The 14,790-nt window shown below is 57.1% G+C and overlaps 1 protein-coding gene across 1 annotated transcript in view; it reads right to left on the bottom strand.

The window, feature by feature from the left end:
- The window catches only part of LOC140399823 (histone H2B-like), a 62,645-nt gene extending 48,159 nt beyond the window's left edge, over positions 1-14,486 (bottom strand). The window contains exons 1-2 of the mRNA XM_072489273.1: positions 13,470-14,486; positions 4,651-4,735 (exon numbers count right to left, since the gene is read on the bottom strand). The gene's annotated coding sequence lies outside the window, so the exon portion shown is untranslated. The remainder of the gene's footprint in view (positions 1-4,650; positions 4,736-13,469) is intronic.
- Between the last annotated feature and the right edge of the window lie 304 nt (positions 14,487-14,790).

Here is a 14,790-nt window from a genome sequence, read left to right as displayed (position 1 = left end):
GAGGGGAGTTGGGCGGGGGAAGGGGAGCTGGGCGGGGGGGGGGGGTCAGGGAGAGGGGAGCTGGGTGGGGGGGGGGTCAGGGAGAGGGGAGCTGCGCAGGGGGGGGAGGGTCAGGGAGAGGGGAGTTGGGCGGGGGGGGGGGGTTAGGGAGAGGGGAGCTGGACGGGGGGGGGGGTCAGGGAGAGGGGAGTTGGGCGGGGGGGTTAGGGAGAGGGGAGCTGGATGGGGGGGGTGGGGGGGTCAGGGAGAGGGGAGCTGGGGGGGGGGGAGCTGGGCATGGGGGGTCAGGGAGAGGGGAGCTGGGTGGGGGGGGTCAGGGAGAGGGGAGCTGGGTGGGGGGGTCAGGGAGAGGGGAGCTGGGCGGGGGGGGTCAGGGAGAGGGTAGCTGGGCGGGGGGGGTTAGGGAGAGGGGAGCTGGGCGGGGGGGTCAGGGAGAGGGGAGCAAGGTGGGGGGGGTCAGGGAGAGGGGAGCTGGGTGGGGGGGTTCAGGGAGAGGGGAGCTGGGTGGGAGGGGGTCAGGGAGAGGGGAGCTGGGTGGGGGGGGGGTCAGGGAGAGGGGAGCTGGGCGGGGGGGGTCAGGGAGAGGGGAGCTGGGTGGGGGGGTCAGGGAGAGGGGAGCTGGGCGGGGGGGGGGTCAGTGGGAGGCGAGCTGGGTGGGGGGGGGGGAATAGGGAGGATTGTTTGCTGAGCCAGATGGCGACAGTCTGTTATTAGAGACAGCGAAGAAGAAGCCTTTGTTTCTGGACAATAAATGAAAACGAACGGCAATTTTTTTTGTTTTTTGAAAGTGTGAAAACAGAGGGATGTGCGCAACAAGAAAGTGTGGAAACCAGTGGAGCTTCTAAACGATTGGAAGTGGTTCAAGCAGGGGAGTGCATAAATGAAATGAAAATCGCTTGTCACAAGTAGGCTTCAAGTGCAGTTACTGTGAAAAGCCCCTAGTCGCCACATTCCGGCGCCTGTTCGGGGAGGCTGGTACGGGTTTCGAACCGTGCTGCTGGCCTGCCTTGGTCTGCTTTAAAAACCAGCGATTTAGCCCAGTGTGCTAAACCAGCCCAGCAAATACACCCTTTATACGCTAAAGCAGAGGATGTATGAAGCAGGGGAGTGCGTAAAGCCGGGGAGTGCGTAAAGCCGGGGAGTGCGTAAAGCCGGGGAGTGCGTAAAGCCGGGGAGTGCGTAAAGCCGGGGAGTGCGTAAAGCCGGGGAGTGCGTAAAGCCGGGGAGCGCGTAAAGCCGGGGAGCGCGTAAAGCCGGGGAGCGCGTAAAGCCGGGGAGCGCGTAAAGCCGGGGAGCGCGTAAAGCAGTGGAGCGCATAAAGCAGGGGAGCGCGTGAAGCAGGGGAGCGCGTAAAGCCGGGGAGCGCGTAAAGCAGTGGAGCGCATAAAGCAGGGGAGCGCGTGAAGCAGGGGAGCGCGTAAAGCAGGGGAGCGCGGAATGCAGGGGAGTGCGTAAAGCAGGGGAGTGCGTAAAGCAGGGGAGTGCGGAATACAGGGGAGTGCGTAAAGCAGGGGAGTGCGTAAAGCAGGGGAGTGCGTAAAGCAGGGGAGTGCGTAAAGCAGGGGAGTGCGTAAAGCAGGGGAGTGCGTAAAGCAGGGGAGTGCGTAAAGCAGGGGAGTGCGTAAAGCAGTGGAGTGCGTAAAGCAGGGGAGTGTATAAAGCAGGGGAGTGCATCGAGCAGGGGGATGTATAGAGCAGGGGGATATACCAAGCGGGGGGGTGTGTGGAGGGATGGGTTGTGGAGGGGGGGGGGGGGGTGGGAGGGGGGGGGACTGTGGGAGGGGGGGGTGAAGGGGGGGGGTGTGGAGGGGGAGGGGTGTGGAGGGGGAGTGTGTGGAGGGTGGGGTGGAGGGGGGTGTGTGGAGGGGGGTGTGGGGGGGGGTGGAGGGGTGTGTGTGTGTGGGGGGGTGTGTGGGGCGGTTGGAGGGGGGGATGTGTGTGGAGGGGGGAGTATGGAGGGGGGGTGGAGGGGGTGGGGGTGTGTGGTTGGGGGGGGTTGTGGGGGGGTGTGGGGGGGTGGGGTGGGGTGTGTGTGGGGGGGTGGGGTGGGGTGTGTGTGGAGGGGGCATGTATGAAGCAAGGGTGTGTATGAAGCAGGGGGGTGTACAAAGCAGGGGGTTGTATAAAGCAGGGGGGTGTATAAAGCAGGGGGGTGTATAAAGCAGGGGGGTGTATAAAGCAGGGGGGTGTATAAAGCAGGGGGGTGTATAAAGCAGGGGCGTGTATAAAGCAGGGGGGTGTATCAAGCTGGGGGGTGTATCAAGCTGGGGGGTGCATCAAGCAGGGGAGTGTATCAAGCAGGGGAGTGTATCAAGCAGGGGGGTGTATAAAGCAGGTGGTGTATAAAACAGGGGGGTGTATAAAGCAGGGGGGTGTATAAAGCAGGGGGGTGTATAAAGCAGGGGGGTGTATAAAGCAGGGGGGTGTATAAAGCAGGGGAGTGCATAAAGCAGGGGAGTGCATAAAGCAGGGGACTGTATAAAGCTGGGAACTGTCTAAAGCTGGGGAGTGTATGAAGTAGGGGACTGTATAAAGCTGGGGACGGTATAAAGCATGGGAGTGTAGAAAGCGGGGGGGAATAAAGCAGGGGGATGTACAAAGCAGGGGGGTGTATCAAGCAGGGGGGTGTATAAAGCAGGGGGGTGTATAAAGCAGGGGAGTGCATAAAGCAGGGGGATGTACAAAGCAGGGGAGTGTATAAAGTAGGGGGTTTATAAAGCAGGGGGGTGTATGAAGCAGGGGGGTGTATGAAGCAGGGGGGTGTATGAAGCAGGGGGGTGTATGAAGCAGGGGGGTGTATGAAGCAGGGGGGTGTATGAAGCAGGGGGGTGTATGAAGCAGGGGGTTATATGAAGCAGGGGGTTATATGAAGCAGGGGGGTGTATGAAGCAGGGGGGTGTATGAAGCAGGGGGGTGTATGAAGCAGGGGGGTGTATGAAGCAGGGGAGTGGATAAAGCAGGGGGGTGGATAAAGCAGGGGGGTGCATAAAGCCGGGGAGTGCATAAAGCAGGGGAGTGCATAAAGCAGGGGCATGCATAAAGCAGGGGAGTGCATAAAGCAGGGGAGTGCATAAAGCAGGGGAGTGCATAAAGCAGGGGAGTGCATAAAGCAGGGGAGTGCATAAAGCAGGGGAGTGCATAAAGCAGGGGGATGTACAAAGCAGGGGGATGTACAAAGCTGGGGGGTGTATAAAGCAGGGGGATGTACAAAGCAGGGGAGTGTACGAAGCAGGGCGGTATATGAAGCAGGGGGGTGTATGAAGCCGGGGGGGGTATGAAGCCGGGGGGGGTATGAAGCCGGGGGGTGTATGAAGCTGGGGGGTGTATGAAGCCGGGGGGTGTATGAAGCCGGGGGGTGTATGAAGCCGGGGGGGTGTATGAAGCCGGGGGGGTGTATGAAGCCGGGGGGTGTATGAAGACGGGGGGTGTATGAAGCCGGGGGGTGTATAAAGCCGGGGAGCGTATAAAGCAGGGGGATGTACAAAGCAGGGGAGCGCATAAAGCAGGGGTATGTACAAAGTAGGGGAGTGTCTAAAGCAGGAGGAGTGTCTAAAGCAGGGGGAGTGTCTAAAGCAGGGGGAGTGTCTAAAGCTGGGGGAGTGTCTAAAGCTGCGGGATGTATCAAGCAGGGGGATGTATCAAGCAGGCGAGTGTGTCAAGCTGGGCGAGTGCATCAAGCAGGGGGATGCATCAAGCAGGGGGATGTATAAAGCAGGGGTGTGTGTGAATCAGGAGAGTGTATAAAGCAGGGGAGTGTGTGAAGCAGGGGGGGGGTGTAAAGCACGGGGGTGTATGAAGCCGGGGAGTGGAAAAGCAGGTGGATGTCTAAAGCAGGGTGGTGTATAAAGCAGGGGGTGAATAAAGCAGGGGGTGTTTAAAGCAGGGGAGTGTATAAAGCAGGGGGGTGTATAAAGCAGGGGAGTGTATAAAGCAGGGGAGTGTATAAAGCAGGGGGCTGTATGAAGCAGGGGAGTGTCTCAAGCCGGGGAGTGTATAAAGCAGGGGGATGTAAACCAGGGGATTGTGTAAATCAGGGGATTGCTTCACAGTGCCAGGTTCCAAGGTTTGATTCCCGCTTGGGTTGCTGCCTGTGCAGAGTCTGCACGTTTTCCCTGTGTCTGTGTGGGTTTCCTCCGGATGCTCCGGGTTCCTCCCACAAGTCCCGAAAGACATGCTTGTTATGTGAATTGGACATTCCCCCAATATCTTGTTTTCTGACTTGTCTCAGTAGAAACTTACGAATAATTCTGTATTTTTAAATCAGCTGTACTATCTGACTTTTTACTTGCACCAAAGGTTCACAACTTGTGAGGTTAAAGTGCTTCTGATACATTTTAATCCAACAAAGTTACAAAAAAGTGCAAATGGATACTTACACATTGCTGAATCTGTACCAAATTAATTCTATACTGATTACTTTACGAAAAGCTATTATCACAACAAGTTGATCCAACGTTCCATGATATGGCGGGGGGGGGGGGGGTGAATTGTGGAAAATTACCCCACCTGCCCTCTCGTGTATCACTGTTGGATTGGATATGTTCATCTGGGACTTGAGGTCTATGCGAGTGTGACTGCTTCTGTTCTCTGCGACGGTGGAGATGATGTTGTGTCTGTGTCTCTGCAATGTTGGATTAATATTGTACTTACTGTCAGTTAGAAGGAGACGGCAGCACATACATTTTGCTGAGGAATCATCATCTTGTTCTTGGAACTCATCTCTTCATCTGTTGAACTAGGGGGAAGAAAGCATATCTCTTGTAAATCAGGGTCAGATGAGGCCAATGATAGATCAGTCTATTCTTTCAACTGATAATCACAGAATTTATAGTTCAGAAGGAGGCCATTCGGTTCATCGAGCCCATCTTTGTAAAGAGCGTTCCACGCCTCCACCCTTACCCAGTAACCCCACCTAACCATGTGAAATGAAATGAAAATCGCTTCTTGTCACAAGTCGGCTTCAAATGAAGTTACTGTGAAAAGCCCCAAGTCGCCACATTCACGTTGCTGAGGAATCATCATCTTGGAACTCATCTCTTCATCTGTTGAACTGGGCGGAAGATAACATATCTCTTGTAAATCAGGATCAGATGAGGCCAATGATAGATCAATCTATTCTTTCAACTGATAATCAGTAAAGTAAAGAAAATACTCTCCAAATCCTAACCCAGAATCAGACAATAAGCCAGGCCCAGAAAGAGCTCTCCATTCCCCCCGCTCACTCCAAGTCCCGGAACAAGATCGTGCTCCACTGCGCCTCTTGCAAACAGCCCCCGATTCTCCCTGAACTCCCCCCGAGTCAGTAATGATCTCTGAGCCTCTTTGCTCACACTCGCAAATGGATGTGCTGCTGCAATGAGAACGCTGTTCCTGGGCTGGAGGGGCTGCACATGCGCTCTCACCTTCAGTGACGACAGGCAGGGGGCGGGGTTACGCCGGGCGTGCGCAGATCCCCGCAGCAATTGCGCATTGAGAATCAAGGGGAATATTCCCCATTTCACTGTCATCACATATAGAGCAAAACCTCCTATAGAGCCCGTGTTGGGGCAGTGTGTGTGTGGGGTTTTTTCGGGTTTAACAACTGTCATAATATTTTTGTGTTGTTTTTTTTTCTTGTGTTTTTTTCCCTTGTGAGTGATGACCTGCTGCATTTATCTCCACGCAGCAGGATTAAAACCCTGCATCCACCGACTATTCTGGAGTGATGCACGGCGTGACAACGAAAGTAAAAATACAAAAACTAACTGAGGGACAAAAGCAAACCGGGGGGTGCTCCAAAAAGAAAGCAACTGGAGCAGAGCCCAAAAAGGAATCAGAAAGGAAACGGAATCGGAACAAAACCCGTTAAATTAAAGTGTGAAAATCAGGGTGGATGGGGCAGTCCAACCCCTACGGCAGCCACCGAGCACGGAAGGCCTCAAGTGTGCTCGTGGTCACCACAAGCTCCCACTCCAGGGACACCCGGCCGCGAACGAGGCTGTCGGAGGAGGGGCAGACAGTCAGGCCGGACGACCCCCTCGGTCGCCCGCTGCCTGGACCTATTAATGGCAAGTGTGGCCAGGCCCAGGAGCAGGTTCACAAGGAGGTCGTCCGCCTTCCCCGCTTCCCCACCTTCCCACACCAGATGTCCATAGATCAGGAGCGTGGGGCTTAAGTGCAAAGAAAACCTCAACAAGAATATCGTCAAAAAACTAAAAAAGGAATGCAGCCTAAGAGAGATAACAAACACATGCTCCACAGACTCCACCAGGCCGCAAAAGTGGCAGGTCTCTGGGGAGGCCGTGTGGTGATTTAACCTACGGTTGCACGACACTGCCTTGTGCAGCACCCTCCATCCCAGGTCCCCAAGTCTTATAGGGAAGACGCCTCCGTAGAGGGAACTCCAGTTGGGACCTCCGCTGCCGGACTGCAGCAAGGCACGCCAAGCCATGTCCGGATGGCGGGCGAGGGCAAGGAGGTGGAAGGTGTGCAGCAGCAGGCCATACAGGAAACACATCTGCGCGGTACGAAAAGGCACGGGGGGTGTCTACATGAAGCGACTGGGGTTGTGGGGTACCGGCGCCCGGAAGGGGTTCAGGGTCCTGGGACCAACGTGGCATTCCATCCGAGCAGGGGTCCGCTCAGACGGAATGCCACCGCACAACTGCGCCGTCTCGAGTCCAAGGGGCCGAGCACGACCATTTTGAGGCCTCGGATGGCTTTGGCCGCGTGCTGGATGGATACAGCACCGCGCTCGGTGAGCTCGTAGGGCGTCATCCAGTCCACTCCTCTGCCACCCTGCATGTCCCCGATCCTGGTCACCCCGACATCCACAACCCTCCGCTCCGCCAGCCACCGTAATGGATATTGGCTGAGGTGCGGATTCCTGAGCAGCGGCTCCCTTACGAGAGCCACTACTCCTGACAGCGGAGAGCTGTGGCATGTGGGGACTTGGTCCAGACTTTGAGATGGTCCTGGTACAAGACGGGCAGCGCCAACAAAGAATTCTGAAGACCTTGCTGGTCAACGTCATAGTTCAGGCCGTGCACCTGGCAGAAGAAATATGTCGCCTGTTCCTGACTTTGAGAAGATCCTGGTACAAGACAGGCAGCGTCAACAAAGAATTCTGAAGACCTTGCTGGTCAACGAACAGGAGCTGCACATCGTAGTTCAGACCGTGCACCTGGGGGAAGAAATACTTCGCCCGGGTACACCATCGTGGAGGATGCTCAACGTCCAGGTATCGCTGCAGAGTCTGAAGGCGTAAAGTCGTGATCTGGATGCGAAGGCACACCAGCGCCTGACCGCCCTCCGCAAGCGGGAGACTGCAGACCTCCTCAGCGACCCAGTGCAATCCATTGTCCCAGAAGAACCGAATCAGAGTTCTCTGGATGCCTGTGACAAAGTCAGGGGGAGGGGTCAAAGTGACCAGCCGGTACCACAACATGGAGGCTATCAGCTGGTTTATGATGAGAACTCGACCCCTGTAGGACATCACTCTGAGCAGTCCTGTCCAGCGTCCCAGGCGAGCGGTGACCTTGGTCGCCAACTCCTGCCAGTTCGCCGGCCAGGCTTCCTCTGCCGGGCAAAGATAGACTCCCAAGTCGAGGATGTTGGTCCAAGTAGATGTTGGACCGGCGCCAGCTGAAGGCCTGAGCTCCTCTGGGAGGGGGTCCATCTGCCATGGACCGACCAGGAGTCCGGAACATTTTAGCCCGGTTGGTCCCAGCAGAAGATGCGGCGGAGTACACAGCCTGGCACTCTCGCATCCTCCGCAGGTCACCGGGGTAAATGAACATGAGCAGCACATCATCAGCGTAAGCCAAAACGACCACCGTCATGCCCAACTCACGCAAAACCAGCCCCGACAACCTCCTCTGCAGGAGGCGCAGGAAAGGCTCCACGCAGAGAGAATAAAGTTGAACGGGCAAGGGGCAGCCCTGACGCACACCTCTCCCAAAGCGAAGGGGCGCCATCAGGGACAGGTTAACCTTAATCAGACACTCCAAGGCAGCGTACAGTAATCGGATCCGGGCGACAAAGTGCGCCCTGAACCAGAAGGCTCGCAGAGTCCCGAGCAAATACTCGTGCCCCACCCTGTCGAACGCCCTCTCCTGGTCAAGAGACCGGAAGGCGCTCAACATCCCAGTCGTCTGGGAATGATGGATGTCCCGGACCGGATGGATATTATGGTAAATGGTGCGGTCCAGGACGGTGTGGGACTGTCAGGGTGGATCATGGTAAATGGTGCGGTCTGGGACGGTGTAGGACTGTCAGGGTGGATCATGGTAAATGGTGCGGTCCGGGACGATGTGGGACTGTCAGGGTGGATCATGGTAAATGGTGCGGTGTGGGGCTGTCAGGGTGGATCATGGTAAATGGTGCGGTCCGGGACGGTGTGGGACTGTCAGGGTGGATCATGGTAAATGGTGCGGTCCGGGACGATGTGGGACTGTCAGGGTGGATCATGGTAAATGGTGCGGTCCGGGACGGTGTGGGACTGTCAGGGTGGATCATGGTAAATGGTGCGGTCCGGGACGGTGTAGGACTGTCAGGGTGGATCATGGTACATGGTGCGGTCCGGGACGATGTGGGACTGTCAGGGTGGATCATGGTAAATGGTGCGGTGTGGGGCTGTCAGGGTGGATCATGGTAAATGGTGCGGTCCGGGACGGTGTGGGACTGTCAGGGTGGATCATGGTAAATGGTGCGCTCCGGGACGGTGTGGGACTGTCAGGGTGGATCATGGTAAATGGTGCGCTCCGGGACGGTGTGGGACTGTCAGGGTGGATCATGGTAAATGGTGCGGTCCGGGACGGTGTAGGACTGTCAGGGTGGATCATGGTACATGGTGCGGTCCGGGACGATGTTGGACTGTCAGGGTGGATCATGGTAAATGGTGCGCTCCGGGACGGTGTGGGACTGTCAGGGTGGATCATGGTAAATGGTGCGGTCCGGGACGGTGTAGGACTGTCAGGGTGGATCATGGTACATGGTGCGGTCCGGGACGATGTTGGACTGTCAGGGTGGATCATGGTAAATGGTGCGGTGTGGGGCTGTCAGGGTGGATCATAGTAAATGGTGCGGTCCGGGACGGTGTGGGACTGTCAGGGTGGATCATGGTAAATGGTGCGCTCCGGGACGATGTGGGACTGTCAGGGTGGATCATGGTAAATGGTGCGGTCCGGGACGGTGTGGGACTATCAGGGTGGATCATGGTAAATGGTGCGGTCCGGGACGGTGTGGGACTGTCAGGGTGGATCATGGTAAATGGTGCGGTCCGGGACTGTGTGGGACTGTCAGGGTGGATCATGGTAAATGGTGCGGTCCGGGACGGTGTAGGACTGTCGGGGTGGATCATGTGGTCCAGCACAGGGGCAAGGTGCAAAGACATGACCGTGGCAATTATTTTGTAGTCCGTGCTGAGGAGGGAGACCGCTCGCCTGTTTTGAGTCGGCGGAAATCCCCTTTCTTGGGCAGCAGGGCAATAACGGCCCTGCGCCACGAAAGGGGCATCTCCCCGGTCACGATACATTCCCCAGGACCCCCGCGTAGTCGCTCCCCAGGACGTCCCAGCATGCACTGAAGAACTCCATGGTCAGCCCGTCCAGCCCTGGGGTCTTGCTGTCGAGGGCGCCGGTCTTGATGATTGACGGTTTGGTCGAGACCCCGACGCTCTCCGGGCCGACCTGCAGCATCTTCCCACAGAACTCTGCAAGCGTCCTCGCTGCACGGATCTGCAGTAAAGAGGTCAGAACAAAAGTCCCTGATTAGGGTCCTGACCCCCTCCGGATCCGAGAAGAGGGACCGTCGTCGGCCGACTGGCCCTGCATCCTCTTTCCAGCGAGTAGAAGGGGGAGCCACGGTCCATGTCTGTCAGGAGACGGATCCGTGACCTCACATACACGCCGTGGGACCCGACAAGTTGCAGGTCCCGCAGCACGCCCGTCTTCTCCCTGTACAGCAGCCCTAGGCCCGGGTCCTCATCCGACTGAGCGAGACGTGACTCCAGATGGAAGACTTCTTCAGCCAATTTGGCGATCGTGGATTTCCGCCCTGGCATCGACCTCTTCGTGTACCCCTGACAGAAGGTGTGGATATGAGTCTTGCCCAAGTCCCACCATAGCCTCAAGGAGGGGAAGCCACCCTGCTTCTTTCTCCAGCCGGCCCAGAAATGGCGAAGCGATTCCAGGAACCTCTTGTCCTCCAGCAGCAGGTTGTTAAAGTGCCAGTACGCGGACCGTGCCTGAGCGAGGAGCTGGTTGAGCCCCGCCCACACCAGGTGTTCATCCGAGCACCACACCTGCTCCACAGGCCGTCTGAACGCTGGGCAAGTACGTCCTAGAAATGTAAAGACGGTCGATTCTGGACACTCCCAACAGAGGGCCCACAAATGTGTCCACCTGAGATTCAGGATGGAGAGTTCTCCAGGCGCCAACCAAGTCGAAGGACCTGACCAGTTCCCTTTACTTCATCACCGCCTGCGTGCTGCACTGGACGCTACCACGGTCCTTGTCCTGGAGGGTGCAATTGAAATCCCCTCCAAGGATGATGCACTCGCCCACAGGGATGGTGCCAAGAAGAGTGGACACTTTGTCAAAGAAAGTTGTTTGCTGCGGCCCGGCCAGGGAGCGTATACATTCACAAAGTGACGCACCACGTCCCCGTCGAGGACCGTTAAATGCAACAGACGGCCTGGCACTGGCTCCTTGACCCTCCAGCTCTCTGGCTGAAAATGGGAAATCATCAAGATAGCCACCCCGCCCGAACGTGGGGCCAAGTGACTCATGAAGACTCCCCCTTGCCACTCCAGGGTCCACTTAGCTTTGTCCCTCGGAATGGCGTGGGTTTCTTGCAGGAAGCACACCCCATACTTTGCGTCCCGGAGGACAGAGAAGCACTGGAAACGGTGATGCGCGTCCCTGCTGCCGTGGATGTTGAGTCTGGCTATGGTTACCTCCAAGTCAGTTGTAGCGTGTGTCCTTCACCAATCACCCATAACTCTGCTCAGAGGGAGTAGAGGGTTGTTGCCCCCTTCACTCCCTCAGGAGGCCCGTGAGGAACAGAACAGCTGCTCCCCCTGGTCCGAGTCGATCCCACCCCCAGGATCACCCTCAGGCGGGTTCCTCGCAGGCTCCCCACCCTCGATTCAGAGTCCGTGGCGTCACCGACCCCGCCGCCGATGCCGGGCCCTCGGAGAGACCCGGAAAGACCCCCGGGAACAGCTCCGGGATGGATTCTGGGCTCCTTCGCATCGTCTGCTTGGGCCTTGTGAGCAAGGAGCCTTCCTCCCCGTCGCCCGCCCACGACCCGAAGATATAGGGGCTCTGGTGGCTGCCGCCGGCCCCCAGCGGTGAACAAAAGGTAATTGGGGAGTAATGCAAGCATTGGGGGGGGTCTCGTCTGCGCCCGCCCCCAGGCCTCCCTGCTCGGGGGACGACGGCAGCTCGGTCGCCTCGGCGGCTGCTTTGGCCTTCTTTTTAACGGGGCTGGGTATCAGGGTGATGGAAATAAACACAGGAGATACTCAAACCCGCTCGCCTGGGGAGGGAGTAGCGAGATCCACCACGAGACCCCCCCCCCCCCCCCCCCCCAATGCTTGCATTACTCCCCAATTACCTTTTGTTCACCGCTGGGGGCCGGCGGCAGCCACCAGAGCCCCTATACCTTCGGGTCGTGGGCGGGCGACGGGGAGGAAGGCTCCCCGCTCACAAGGCCCAAGCAGACGATGCGAAGGAGCCCAGAATCCATCCCGGAGCTGTTCCCGGGGGTCTTTCCGGGTCTCTCCGAGGGCCCGGCCTCGGCTAGCTGATGTTGCTGCAGGGCCACCACTGCTGGAGGGCCCTCGGCAGCATCCCCCCCCACCCTCTGCAACAGCCCCCCCGCCCCCTCCGCATCGCCGAGCCCCTGGGACTGTGGTGGGGCCGGAACAGCATCCAGCTCGGGACTGTACACAGGGTCCCCACCGCCCTCCGGAGCCCGTGTGTTGGTCTCTCCAGACCCCTCATGTTGTTGTGAGGTGGTGGCAGCATCGCGAGGTGAGGCTGCAGCCTCTGTGTTGGTTGGGACGGGCACGGGGTCAGTACTCGTGATGGGGCCAAGATGTGGGTGGGCCCGGTCCGACCATCGCGCCGTCTTCCGTTTGGCCTTTTTAGGCTGCCAACAGCCGAGGTGTTGTCAGGGGCCGGCTGCTGGGCAGACAGAGGTGGTGGAGGAGAGGGGGGCAGTGCCAGCCATGGCCGGCCTGGAGATGTTGTTGGCAGTGGCCGTTAGGGTGGGGCAGTTCCGGCGAATATGCCCCAGCCCACTTCAGGCATGGCAGCGCATGCCATCCGCAGACCAGATCACTTTATGGTCCTTCCCTTGGTGGGGAGCCACAAATCCTCCCTCCATGACCTCCTCCCGGGTCAGGCAGACAAAACCCTGACGCCAGAAGGAGTATTCATGACAGAGGGAAGTGTCCCGCAGGCCAAGTGTCAGCGGCGCCACCCCGGACCTGACATCCCCCAGGAAGTTGAGATGGGGGAGGAGGAGCTCGGTGGGGAGGTAGAGCGGGACGTTTGAAGGAACGACACATTCGGCGGTGGCCTCCAGTGGGTCCACCGCCACGTGTGTCCCACCCACTGTGAGCCCCCTTTCCAGGACACGGTAGACCGCCTGCTCGGCCCGCAGGAAAAGCACGGCCTTACCGTACATCCTAGAAGCGGCTACGATGGCCAAAGGGCTGATGACCTCGGCCATCGCACGAGTGCACGCCTTGATGGCCATGGTTGGGTGGGCATAACATTTGACCCCAAGTTGCTGCGTTAGGAGGCGGAAGGGCGAGGAGGCTGTCTTCCCCGCATAGTGACTTGTCCACCGTGCCCCCGGCAGAGTGCAGGATGCCCCTGGGTTACTGGCCCTGGTACGGCATGGCCTTGTAACTGAGATCAGGGTACATGGGGAAGGACGTGGCACAACAACAGCAGGTGCCACAAGGGAAGGAGCTGCAGGGCAACAGCAGATAGTCACTGTAAGCGGGTCAGTGTTCTTCAGCCCTGGAGGGGCCGAAATCAATATCCCAAGCTGCCCCATACCCGCCACAGGGGGTGGAAATGGTGGGCGGACGGCGCTCTTCAGCACTGTGGGGGCCTGAAACAAAGTCCTTTTCTTAACAGCAGCCTCAAGCGGTCCCACTCCCACCTCAGGCAGAGGGGCGGGAGGACCAAAGGCAGGGTCTTCACCCCGGGAGGGGAAACAGCACCAGGCCCCATGTGGTCCCACCTCAGGCATTCTACCTCCGGATGAAGGGCGGGATTAATAAACATCAGTTAGTCCTGGTAAATGAAGGAAAAGTGGATGAACTGAATCAGCAGAATTTTACAAAGCAGTACTTTTAAACTGTTTTTACCTGCGATCATTTTAACCAACCGGCCATCCTTTGGGACCCATGCTGGCCAGCCTTTGGGACCCACACCAGCTGACCTCCGCGACCCACTATGTTCTCTTACCTTTAATCCAGCAGGTGAACTTGCTTGGTCCTTATGATCTCACTCCAATCAGGTTTAGAGGCGAGGGCAGTGCGTGTATCAGGTGCAGAGTTCAGCTGGTTCCTGTGTGCTGTCTTAATCCTTTTGAGGATGAAAAATCCAACCCTGAACATGTAGATCCTTGTGATGTGTAATAGCAAAAGAATGCTTGTTTTACTCCGTACTGGGTACTCCTCGGAGACGCTACGCTGGAACTCTGAAAACCTCATGGAGTTGTGCCGTATTTTTAATGTGCTGTCACAGGTAAGGTGCAGAAGCTCAGTTTGTACATTTGCAGTCAGCTATAAATCAGTAAATTGAGTCTGGGGTCTCGAACTCAAAGGGAGTTTTCACCAACTAATTCTCTCTCAAAATCTGAAACTTCTCCTCTGGAAAATAGCTATATAAACTGTTGATCAGCGCAGCCAGTCTATCGACAGTTCCCTTCCTAACCGTTTTCTTCGAGATGTCATTGCAGTGTGGGGAACATGTAGTAGGTTTGGCTTTCTACTCGCAGTTGCCTAACGTTCAATGACTTTTGGAAAGCATCAAATTCTTCACAGCGCCAAAAGCAATCATCCTCCTTCCCTGACAATTTGCGGTTCAGTGTGTTTAGAATTGAAAAGATGTCTGCAAGGTAAGACATAGAGAGCTTCCACGTTTCATCAGCAAACAAATCAGCCAGAGGGGATCCTGATTTGCATTGGCACAATTTATAAAGACATACCTTCAAATATCACCTTTATTCTGCTGTGTTCCTGTTTCCAGCTTCTTCTTAATGGGTTGTTGAGCAGAGGCCGTGGAGCTCACCCCAGCTCTGCTTTGTGTTGCTGTGGACTCTCCTCAGCGACTCTCTCCCACAGATTTAGATGTGTGATCCGGGCCTGTTTGTGTCTCTGACCCTCTCTTCCTTATTACAAAACCGTCCATTTTCAATTCTTCACAGCTGCCAGCTACAAAATGGAGGATCTGCTCTCTGGCGCCGCTTCAACCTGCTGTTGCTTCACAGAGGACAGCCCGGTGACGTCAGGAGGAGGCGGTCCGGCCCGCTGTGTACCGCGCCTGCGCACTGCCTGATCGGGCTGAGTGGGCACGCATGCGCGATATACCCGGCACCCGGGACAGTCCCTGGAGAGTGACGTGTTATTACCAGCAGAGAGAATGTGCTGCTGCCGGCAGAGGGAGGCTCAGAGTCAGAGCAATGTGTCAATTAGGGGAATCTGACAGGCCACAGAAGTTTGAGCAGTTGCTCTAATTGGGTACCTGAAACAACCAATCAGATGCTCATAAATGTCTGAGCATT

Source organism: Scyliorhinus torazame, chromosome 24 (genome assembly GCF_047496885.1).
Source record: "Scyliorhinus torazame isolate Kashiwa2021f chromosome 24, sScyTor2.1, whole genome shotgun sequence".
NCBI classification, from domain to species: Eukaryota; Metazoa; Chordata; class Chondrichthyes; order Carcharhiniformes; family Scyliorhinidae; genus Scyliorhinus; species Scyliorhinus torazame.
The sequence above is the reverse complement of the archived record's forward strand: the minus strand, read 5'-3'. Positions and strand labels throughout refer to the sequence as shown.